The sequence below is a fragment of the Vulpes lagopus genome, chromosome 6 (assembly GCF_018345385.1).
Source record: "Vulpes lagopus strain Blue_001 chromosome 6, ASM1834538v1, whole genome shotgun sequence".
Taxonomy (NCBI): Eukaryota; Metazoa; Chordata; class Mammalia; order Carnivora; family Canidae; genus Vulpes; species Vulpes lagopus.
The window spans coordinates 123260853-123273611 of NC_054829.1; positions in this window are offsets into that span (position 1 = coordinate 123260853).

Below are 12759 nucleotides of genomic sequence, written 5' to 3' on the forward strand. Positions count from 1 at the left end.
AATGAGGTCTCTCTTCCCCTATTGCAATGGTTTCTGAATAAAGTCTATTTTTATCACTAACTACTGTCCAGCTTTAGTTTTCTTTAAAAGTACACTTTAATAAAATATACAAAAATACACTGAAACTTGAGACAAAATGCTAAAATAACAGGAAATAAAAGTAGAGATTTTTTTTTTTCGAAAAAGGGAATTCGGTATGCTTCTCTCACAGGGAAAATGAAAACCAAAACAAACAAACAAACAAACACAAAACTAGGACCAAATAGTTAAGGAAAAGCCAGCTCAAGCTGCAGCATCCTCCAGAAAATCTTGCCTTATTAAGCTAATTGGTTTCTGTTTGCTTCCTCTCTAGCCCCAGGTGCTCTGTGCTCTACTCTGTAGGCAGTCCCAGTTTTTTCAGGAGGGTGTGAGTGTATCACTCAGTGTGCAGTAAATACTCAGTAAAAGCTAACTTCCTAACTGCCAGGAGCTGAACTGACTTGCACAAAGCTTGTAGAATTGCTAAATAGTACAGCCAGGTGGACCACCGGGTACTCGTTCTAGCCTTGATCTTTTAGTGACTATACGTGCAAGAGTGGGCAATCCAAATCGACACAAGGAAATGAGGAATGTCCTATTTTATATTAAGGGCATTAAAACCAAACAAATTTCCCAGGGTGTTTTTCACATACTTCTACCAGGATATGCACTACCTTCATTATACAAACAGAATTTTAATAATTGCTATTTTTAATAATAACAAAGAATGGATGAATATGTATTGTATTATCAATTATAAACTATTTTTAAAAAATGAACATTACATTGAACTTCATGACTTAAAAAAGAACGTTGTTTCAGAGAATTCACTGGTACACTAAAAAATATAACCTCCGTGGAATTAGTTTTGTGAACAGGATTGCTTTAAGCTTAATTTTCTGCTGCGACAAAAATATGTGAATTTTCACAATCTTTGTTGTTATACATAGACTTTAGGGCATAGAATCGAAATTATACAAAAGTGTGATTTTTGAGAGTGAGAGTCACAAATAAGAAAATTTTAACTTCGTTTTATCTGGGTATCTGGAATATCTTCCTAAAACTGTTGATTTTTTTCTACCTTCTTGGGAACATGTATAGCAACTTTAACTGCAGTTACACGCTTAAGTGCCTAAGAGCTCATTTTATGTGGTTAGGCACTATCTCTAGTCTCTGTCAAAACACATACTTTAATCATGAATGCCTTCCATTTTTATTTTTTATTTTTATTGTGGCTGAGATTAGAAAATAATTTATGATTGAAATTTTTATGCAATGGATTTTTAGTTCGCCTAGATACCTTACTTGATATTCCAAAAAATGTTATTCTATATTTGAGTACTGTAAACACCATCTAGATAGAAGTCTTCTTAGAATAGAAACAGATTGTTTGACATTTGGTTGTTCTTTATTTCGATAAAAGTGATGCATAGAAAAAAGTTTATCTTTAAAAAAAATTTGGCAAGTGAGCTTAGGAAAGAAGTTGATTTTGATCAAGGGTTTGGCCAAGCTTTAGTATTAGGCAAAAAAGCTGGAACTGATAATGGAACTAGCATGAGGTTACTTTCTTCATTTCACCAGTGCTTATAAAAAGATCAACTTCACACTAATACTTACTGAACAAAAATTAATATTTTCACACACTCTTTTTACCACAGGAAGGAATGATAAGATCCCAGTGTTTCTGAAAGTGAGATACTAATGGCTCTGTACTATTTAATAATAAGATAGCAAATAGATTTCAGTGCGAGTTCAATTTTTGGCTGTGCCAGAGAAACTAGAGTTAACAGCTAAATAAATAAATCATGTTCAATACCTTGGTTGAGTTTAACAAAATTTATTTAGCTGGTTGAAAAGATTGCTGGGGACATTGTAGGTAAGGATTCTAAATGTAATTGAGAATGTCAAAACGAATCATAATGAAAAGTACAACTGTGCAGATTTCTGCTTTGTGCCAGGCATTCCTACTGCATGGTATAGTTACACGCACAAAAAAGCCCTCGGTGTCAGTTATGAAATTGTATGATAGAGAAAAATTCATTTTTCTTTCCTTTATGATAACACATTTTAATGGCGCTAGCTATATGAAAGTATTTTTAATACAAAGGCCATGAATTATATGAACCATGCATGAGAATTGAGTGGAAAAAAAGTAATTTTCAATATGCTAATGCCATGCTATATTGCTTGGAACAGTGAGGTCCAAGAGAAACATAATGTAAGTCTTAAATTCAGTGTAAAATTTTCTAGCATCCACATATAAAGGAGTAAAGAGAAACAGGTAAAAGTAATTCTATGTTATCTAATCCCAAATATCCAAAATGTTACATCTCAACTTTAGCATGTAATCAGTATAAAAGTTATTGATATATTTCACATTTTTTCCTATTCTTGTAACCCTGGTGTCTATTTTATACCTATGGCACATTTTGATTTAGATTAGCCACACTTCAAACACATATTGGACAGTACAAGCTTAGACAGAAATACCTACATTTCTTCTTCATTTCATTTTAGTACTATGATTGTCCTCATAAATTTGTATGCATCTGTTACCATAGGAAATAGTGATTAAAAGTAAAAATTCGGGATCCCTGGGTGGCCCAGCGGTTTAGCGCCTGCCTTTGGCCCAGGGCGCGATCCTGGAGACCCAGGATCGAGTCCCACGTCAAGCTCCCTGCATGGAGCCTGCTTCTCCCTCTGCCTGTGTCTCTGCCTCTCTCTCTCTCTGTGTGACTATCATGAATAAATAAATTATAAATAATAAATAAATAAATAAATAAATAAATGTAAAAATTCAATCATATGGCTGAAATATTTCTTCTTGTTACTTAAAAGATTGACTCATAAAGTTAACATTTTTTTCTAATGGAAATGCTTTACTTGTTTATAATAGTTGAGAACTGAAAGGCATAGCCTCCAAACATCCTTTTTATAATAATGGATTATCCTAATACTATAAACGTTTTTCTCTCTTGCATATAGCCAGTGTCTTAACATTTCTTTAATGTATAAAATGGATATACAGTCAAATCATTTCACGGGAGATATGCTTATAATTGAAATTTCATGTATCTTCTCTATTTTCAAAGGATTGAAGGATTCATACTCTCATGAGCACCAAAAAGCTATTTAATTTACCTGCCCATTCTCTGTCACAGTATCTTATCTTACTGAATGACACTCTAATTCCTCACCTTGTCTGTCACCACTCATGAGCTGACCCTTCTCTGAATGCGTAGCCTGAGCTAGAGATAACACTGAATATTTGTTGGTGAGAAAAGTGGATAATAGGTATGTTTAAGAGATGGGCAATACCTGGACAGGGACAAAATAAATGGTGGGTGGTCTATGAGGATAATACTGCCAGTTCAGACAGGCTATAAAGGGAAGATGGAGAGTCAAATCGTAAGAACAACTGCTTGTATCACCTTTAAAAAAGCACTAATCAACTGATGTGGTATTAAAAACAAAACAAAACAAAACAAAACAAAACACTAATTACCCTTGATACAAGTAAAGAAAACTTGAGGTGGTTAATAGCAAACATTTCATCTCACACTTAAGGTTCATAGTCAAATTTATTTATTTATTTTTTGGTTTTATTATTTATTTGAGAGAGAGAGAGAACCACCAGGAGGGGCAGAGGGAGAGGGGCATAGGGAGAGGGAGAGAACGTCAAGCAGACTCCCTGCTGAGTGCAGAGCCCCCCTCTACCTCGGGACTGGATCTCATGACTCTTGAGATCACCACCTGAGGAGAAGCCAAAAATCGGTCACTTGACCTACTGCCCCATCCAGGTGCCCCCCCAGCCAAATTTATTAAGTTAATTCAACTGATAACAATAGTTAAGTTCTTGAATTGAACAGTTCAAAATCACCATAAACTCATCGCCTTTTTATATAATATCAACATGTTCATTTTATCCCAACAGTGTAGCTACATCTGCTGCTAACAATTTTAATTGCCATTTTAGGTTTTAAATGTCATAATAATGGGCCACATTATTTGAAAATTTAAGCCTTCTATTCTTTCAAGGTTCATTAAACACAAACACTTCAAGTCATAATCATAACACACAGGTCAAGAATTGGTACTCTTATTTTGAAAATAGTAATTATTCTTCTCTGTTCTGTATTGCCAAAGCAGAATGGAATGAGAGCTAGTGTCAGCCCTTGAAAAATAAGTATGATGACTTGAAAAAAGTCATAGATAATACTCTGCCTAGAGAAGAAAAATATACGGTGACATTCTAAACTGTACATTGAAGGAATGTAAACACTATCTTATGTTAGGAATTATAATTAGTAAAATTAAAATATGAAACATAGATTAAATGTAATCTTATCATGAAACACTGTATTTTTTCAAAATTTAATAATATCCTTGATACAAATTTTTTTTGATACACATTTTTAATGAGTTGCATGTAACAAAACTCCCATGTGAAGAAATAATAAAAATCAACTAATAGCCATGGTCACTAGATGAATGGTATATGCATAAAAGTCCATACTAATTTATCCACCCGATAATTTAAAAACTGCAGCTTAGCTTCTACATGGAACCAAAACAAAGCAAACAGACTAAAATCCCTCAGAATGATTGTTTTAACTAGATTGTAGTGTTTTAACCTTGTGTTTATATAATGTTCCCAATTTTAACAGGAGCCCCATGAGTCTTCCCACTGAAGGGGATCTAGAGGCTTACAACGTGAAATAAGAGAGACTCACAGAAAACATTGATCTCAAAGAGATGTTTGAAATCATCTACTATTATTTATGTTATAGAAAAAGAATATCTGGAGATTTTGTTTGCTAAATAACTTTACACTCATAAGTTATACATTCACATTTTTTATTAAAAGAGAATTCTAGACTTCCTTCTGGGGCATTTGCCTCCTTTTATCAAGACATGTGTTTTTGGTGTCTAGGGTCTACCTCTCCTCCAGAAATGGGAGATAACTGACTTAAGTCATCTTCCTGGCCAGAGTGATTGAATGAGGCAGAAGCGCCATTTGTGACAGCATGAGCCAGCGTCAGGACCATTGTCCAACTTACTGTTGGGGGGGAAATGCTCTCTCTTTTTCCCCTGAGCTTGCAATTACAAAGATCTGCGATCTGAAGTTTTCATGGTCATCTTTTCAAAATTGCAAGTTTAAGAAGCAAAAATTTAAGAAGCAAAATAACACTGAGTTATGGTAACTACTAGTCATCATTTGTCCCGCTACTGCTCCATGAGGAGCCTCTGTTCCTGTTGTCCCTGAGGCCAATCCTACACCTAGACTTTTTAATTAGGGAAGAAAATTAATTCTTTTTTTAATAATACAGTTCTGATTTGGTTTTTCATTACTTCCAGTTGCAGGAAACTTAGCTGATAAAGATATTAAAAATGACAAATCTTATCAAGGTTTTAAAATGGCCCACAATTAAATTGTGTAGTGAAGGTTAGTGTACAGACCAGAGTCTTGTTTGCTGGCTTTCAGTTTATTGTCCATGTGTCCATAAAATGTCATATCTCTCAATTATTCAAGATTATTCTGGAATGTGGGATGTTGACTACATGAGGAGTCTCTCATGGCATCTGCCTGCTGAAATTTAGTTTATTTACTGACAGTACCTTCGCTAAATGGGGAAGACATTCATGTCACTCTGTAATGATATACAAAGTGTGGTTTTTGGATCTTCTTGAATAAAAATACAGAATATTAAAAAAGCAGTAGCATACTAAGGAAGAAAAAACAAATAATAAGTTTAAAAAGTGTAACAGATTTTATCAGAGTTTGAACTTTCCCTCTCCGCCTGTGAGGTACCCCTTCCCCACAGTTCCTCTCTGCAAAAAGATTATACACCCTTGCTCTGTACAGTTTAGTGGTGGTGGTCATGTGACCTGATCTGATTGGTAAAAAGTGAGAAGTTATTTACATCAGTGTGATGGTAACGTTTAGGGACCACTTGGCTGGGCTACGCTTAGCAGAGAATTCAAACACAAATTTGGTGTTCTTGCGAAGGGATTTTGTAGACATGGTTGACAGCTGCAATCAGCTGACTTTCTGTAAAGAAATTATCCTGAATAATCTGAATGGCATAAACCAATCAGTTAAAAGGCCTTAAAAACAGAACTGGGGGTTCACTGAAAAAAAGAAATTTTGCCTGTAGACTGCAGTGCCAGCTCTTGAAAGAAATTCCAAGTTTTCCAGCTTGACCCACTTCCCCTTTGGGTTTCAGACTTGCCTAACCAGGGCAATAAATCTCTGTCTCTCCCCTACTGATTCTGTTTCTCTGGAGAAAACCTTGAAGTCTTGTCAAAGCTTCAGGTAGAAGTTTTAAGGACCAGCAACAAGTGGTACTCATCTCTCTTGTCTATCTCTCACAACTTCAACAATGTTGCAAAAAAAAAAAAAAAAAGAAAGAAAGAAAGAAAGAGAAAAAAGAAAAGAAAAGAAAAGAAAGAAAAGAAAAAAAGAAAAGAAAAGAAAGAAAAGAAAAGAAAAGAAAAGAAAAGAAAAGAAAAGAAAAGAAAAGAAAAGAAAAGAAAAGAAAAAAAATCCCACAACAACCACAAAACAAGAGCCAGCCAGCCAACAAAACAACATGAGCCAGAGATTCAGAGATTCAAGTAATGTGTAATGGTATGCAGTATTAGAAAAAAAATACGTTTTAATCTTTGCAAACTACTGAGATTTTGAGGTTGCTTATTACACCATACTTTAGCTTAAGCACACTCAGGAAATGAGGTAGAGTAAGTACAAAACTGAACTCCTCTATCTTTTCTGCAAAATCTTTTATACTTATAGTCTGTTTTACATCAGTTAATATTAACCTGAGTTGGCCTCCTGGCCAAAAACTTATGTGTGATCTTTCAGACCCCAGGATAGACAGTTTACAGAGGCTTGACCTGGCCAGACTAATGGGGGAGAACTGCCCTCCACTCCCCAGACTTGGGGCACTGCCTTTGCACTGAACTATCTGAAGGGAGTTGCAGTCAAGCACTCAGCCTCCCCGGTGGCCCACGCACTTCCACATATTCCTAACTTGGGTGTCTCCAACCAGAGGGTCCTCAGTGCAGCCTTCCCCTTGTGCCCTGCCAAGATCTCCTTAGTGGGAGGAGGGGAGAAAACCTTAAAGATCTGTTTCCACACTCCTACTCAATACTTAGTACTTCACTTGTGGTCCTACCCCCTCTCTTCCCAGCCCCTGGGCTCCTTAAAATGACAAGAGCTTTTGTGTGGGGCAACTTTAGCAACACAATAATCTCCAAGACTGTGTGGAGTCTTTCTCCAGGAGAGAATGAGATGTTGAGGAACAGCATCTACTGCCCTTTAGCCTCTTGCTCATGTTCATGTGGTATTTAAAGACTTGATGATTGCTTTCATTTTGGCTTCTTGTCTGAGCAGACTACTCTGACACCTGACATCTCAGCTCCCTCCAGCTCCGTACAACTCGTAATAGTCACAACTGTCTACAAATGCCATTAAGTCACTTTTGACTCCTTTATTCTTCTCATTCTCACATCCAACCCACCAGGGAATAATATTGGATTATATGTGAAAGAGATTGTGATGATTTTCACCATTTCTGCTACTGTGCCCATGGTCCCGGGCAACATAATCTCTCAACTGCCTTTGTATTAATATAATTGTAGCCCTACCATTCTCTTGATTCCTACTGTTGTCTAACCGCAGCCTATTCTCAAAACAATAGCCAAAGTGATCCTGTGAAAATAGAAGTCAGATCATGTTACTTCTTAGATCAAATCCTGCAATAGCTCTTATTTCCCTAAGAGTAAGAGCTGACTCCTTACAATGATTGACAAAGTCCGCATGCTGTGTCCATCATTTCTCTGACCTTGTCCTTTACTTCTCCTTCCATTTTCCCTGCTAGATTCTTTTCTGCACTCACTTGTTAGATTAAATTCTGGCAGTTTTTTATTCCTTTTCCAGAAAGCCATACTACATTGCAGAATAATTTGATAAACCAATCACAAACAATGGCTTAGTAAGGCATAATGTATCACCTGTAATGGATCATGTTTAATTTTCACAAATGCTTTCATTTCTAACTCAGAGGTTGTCTTGTGCGGCAATCTTAGTCAGTGATATAGGGCCAGATAGGGTATGTTATGAAGAACGAAGGCCTCTTAGGTCGTGTTTCTACTCATAGCTCATAAGGAAATTATACATAAAAAAGCTATGAATAAGCAAATATCATGGATGAGTTTCTTTTTCTCAAATTATAGGAACATATTTGACGCTGGTTTACTTTTCGCTGAACCAGTTTACACAACCCGATGGATATATCAATAGGAGTGCCAGGGGATTATAACCATGTATGGAGTCTATTTAATATTACATTCATAATGTATATGTACATATACACACATATATGCACATACACATAGTAAGTTATAGAAAATAAAAGGATGTAAATACTCTTTTAATTATTAAGTGACAGCAGTTTGACCAAGTTTAGAAAAATTAATTGGGCCAAATGGAAAGATAGGGAAAACTAAGATGAAATTAACCCCATATTTCTACTTCCAATTAAAAAAAAATCATTACTTTTAATTTAATCACTTGTGATTTAAATTAGTATATTTTAAATTTTGGCAACTTGAAAAAATTATAATTTCTATTAAAATTGTGAGGACCTGTAGAATGAATGACCTGGACAATCAGATTGGAGCATGTCCACTGAATTGTAATTCACAGTAAATGAAGATATTAAAAATGCAGTCCAACATCTCTTTCAAAAATAAAGAAAAGGATTTAGTTTACCCAGACTCTTTACTTTGTCCCATATCTAAGTATTTATACAGATGTTAAACATTAGATTTTCCATTAGGTTGATTGATTCTAGTCATCTTAAGAATATTCCTCTCCATAGATGTCAGCACAATAGGTTTTTAAAAAGCTGTTGTTCTGAGTGATGATCATCAAGGGAAGGAATATGACATTTTTAGAAGATTTTTAGCATTTCTATAAAATATAGGATTCACTCATTGTGGTGAACAGAAATGTATAATAACATCAAACATATGAATTCTTATAATGAGATCTCAAGTACTTGATCATAGGGGAAAAAACCTAAAGAGAAATTCAGAGTATTTTATGTATTTAAGGGAAAAAAAAAGTTTCTCAGTGCTGTTGTAGTCCTCAAAACACAGTGAAGGTCACTGCAGTAGGAAATGTCTCTGCTGATTTAGATAAATGTGGCCTCATTCCAATATACTCTGTTTTTCCTTTTATCCAATTGAAAACCTACCACAGATTTTTACTGTAGGCTGTCAGAGAGAACAGAAATATTTCATAAAGCATAGTGGGCTTATTAAGTTGGCCCCAATTTTAGCCTTTAGGGCAGTTGACTTCATGATTTAAAATGCTTACCCCCCTCCTTTCTTTGTTATGGAACAACAATACAGATGTTGTTGTTTTGACAACCTAATGTTGATGCTACTTTCCAATCCATGTGCTGCTGTTAGTATACCAACCTGAGCTTATAGACCATATTGCAGGAATGAAAGATATGGAGATGTGCCGTTGATGAGTAATTTACAATTAAAAATACCTAAAATAAATTAGCCTTTTAAAAATTTGATGATTCTAATGTTTAATTTATGTCTATGCTGTCTGCTTGTCATAATTAAATAAATACGGGAAAGTCAGAAATAAAAATCAATCATGTAATGAAAAAACTTTGGAACCTAAAAATCCTTTTTTTGAAGGTTACTCCAAGCCAGACACCATTAGATAAACCTAAAATATACTCAGATCTTTAATTAAAAAAAAAAAATCCTGTAGGTGAGGGATTATTATTGTTAACCATTTGACGGACAGGAAAATTGGGTTAGTTCCCCAAAGCCTCAGATCTACTGAGTATCAAGGGAGGACTTAAACCTGGATACAGAGATTCCAGAGGCTAAAAACTCTTAACTGCTGTATCACGATAAATTTGGATAAGACATAAATGAAGCGGTAAAAAGAATTGGCAATAGATGAAAGAAAGTTGGAGGTAAAGGACTAAAGAAGCATTGATCAATAAAAAGTAGAAAAAAATGTAAAACGAGTTTAAGAATAATAAAATAAGACAGTTTGTAACAAAGGTGTTAACATTTTATTTGAATTAGATCACGCACATACAAAAGACTGTTAAGAGAATGAAACCTGTGTTAAAAGAAAAAAATATAGTAAGGTAACAACAGAAAGTGTATGTCTAAACATAGTGACCTAATTCAGAAGCCAAAAAGATGATACTGTGGTCAGGATTCCGGATCTCTACCCGGTTCCTTCATTCTCTCCTGCATGCACTCATTCCTTAGATATATCTCAAGTGCTTTCCACGCCATAGGTACTGATGCAAGCACTGGAGATCCAGGATAAACAACAGACCCAGGGCTCCCCCCTCCCCCCCCGCCATTGAGTTTATGTTCTCTTTGTTATGAAGGGAGACAGATCATATCCACATTCGTAAGTGACACGAAGTGTATTAAGTGCTGTGGAGAGAAGTCAAGAGGACAGGAGTGCTGGGGATTGCAGTGTTGGACACAGTGATCAGGTGAGTGGTACTTCAGGAAAGAACTGGAGAGGCCATTTGGATATCTGGGAGAAGAATATTTCAATCAGAAAGAACTAGAGATGTAACTTTCCTGGGCCTGGAGTGTGTCTAGAGTCCTTCAAAGAGAGCAAAGAGGCCATATGAGTAAAGCAGCAGTATTAGTCTCCTGGGTGCTGTCACAAATGATCACAGATGTGATGGCTTAAAATAACAGGGATTAATTTTCTCACAGTCTGGAGGCCGGAATTCTGAAATAAAGGTGCTGGACACACTCTTTCTGAAGACTCCAGGGGAGATTCTACTTCCTGCCTCTTCTAGATTCCGGTGGCCACAGGGTTCCTTGGTTTATGGCCAGATCTCTCCAAACTCTGTCTCTGCCTTCACATGGCCTTTTCTTTGATGATGTGTCTGCCTCTCTGATAAGGATACAGAAGACTGCATTCATGGCCCTCCCGGATAATCCAGGATAAGCAGGTCCTCCTATGATCCTTAACTGAATCACTTCTATTGCCTTATAAGGTAAAATGCACAAGTTCCGATTATTTGAGGTGCATAACTTTTGGGAGGGGGGATATTTTTCAGCCTACCACAAAGGTCAATGGGACTAAAAGCTGAATGAGTGAGGGGAAAGCAGGGGGATGGTGGGATGGGAGCAGAGGCTGTAGATGACATGATTACATTGGCTTTAACTCTTTTCATCTGAGTGAGATGAAGACACTGGACAACTGTGGGTGGATAATTGACATCATCTGACTTCTATTTTTAAAGGAAAACTCTTGCTTCTGTGGTGAGAACAGGTTGCGGAGGGCAGGAGTGGAAGCAGGTGACCAGTTTGAAGTTCTATTGCAATTAGCTGGGTGACAGATGTATGCTGGAGTAGAGGGGGCTGGGCAGTGGTGGAAATAGTGAGATGGCTCCATTCTGGATATTATTTGAAAGAGTTCTGACTTCTCAAGGACTCTGGCTCTGCTTTCAAACTGGAGCACCATTTTGCAGGAAGTCCCTGAGAGAGCTGGTTCCTGGGAAAATATCCTCACCGTGGAGAGTTTGCAAGACCAGAGAAGTTTTGGTCTTTCCCTAATGGTGCCAACAACATCTGACTTCTTACAGCTAATAATGTATGTGAAGCTCTTCAACTCAAACCTGGTAGCTGACTTCTCTCTTGAGAATCTCAAAACAGTGTGTACTCCCTCACGTTTATAGACTGAGCTAGTAAATGAAGATTTACCACTGAGTGAACTTAAGAGATCCAGACTTCCAAGTCATTTGTGAAAATAAAAAAAAAATAATGAACAATTCTGTCATCATGAGGAATGGTGTCGAATAGATTTAATAAAATAAAATGAATGAATTAGCAATGGGTATGGAACATCCATCATCTGAGCCTTTCTTTTTGGCATAAAACATTGCCAGATCTGGAAAAAAAAAAAGGAGTGCTGTAGAGCAAAGCTGTAAACTGGTGGCATGTTGGTGGAATTCAGCCCACAGATTTGTCATGTTTATACAATAAAATGCTTGAATTTGTCAACATTTAAAAATTGGGCATTTCCACATAAAAATCAAAGTTCTCACGCTATTTCCAGCTTGAGAAATGGAAAAACTGAGCCCATGTTCCTATATAACACTATTGTGTTGGAATCTTGCTTTTCAGAAAATGCCCCCAGTCTCCTCCCTGCCTTCTTTTCTGTAACAAAGTTATGGGGCTCTCTGCCCTCCTGTTCTAATCTGGCTGCTTGCAGAGACTTTCTCTGCACATCTGCCATCATGGGACGTCTCTTCTTTGTCATCCTGAGATTTTCACTCACTTTATTATACGCCTCATTTCTAGGATCCCAACACATACTGTTTCCCAATTTATGTCTTCATTCAGTGGAGTATATTTGCAATAGAAAACTAACTAGAAAGTTTAGCGGGATCATAGTCTACCACCCTCACTTCTCACCCCAATTACAGGTGTGGCAGTTTTTCAAAACCACCTCAGTTTTGATAATTTGCTAACAGGACTCAAAAAAATCATAGGAATCTCTCTTACTCATGGCTATGATTTATTACAGGGAAAGAAACAGAGATTAGCCAAGGGGAAAAACACATAGGGGAGTTCAGGGAAGTACCAGAACTTCCTTGTCCTCTCCCCGCGGAGTCAGGATGCATTAGTTTCCAAGCATCCGTGTGTGACAATACATATGAA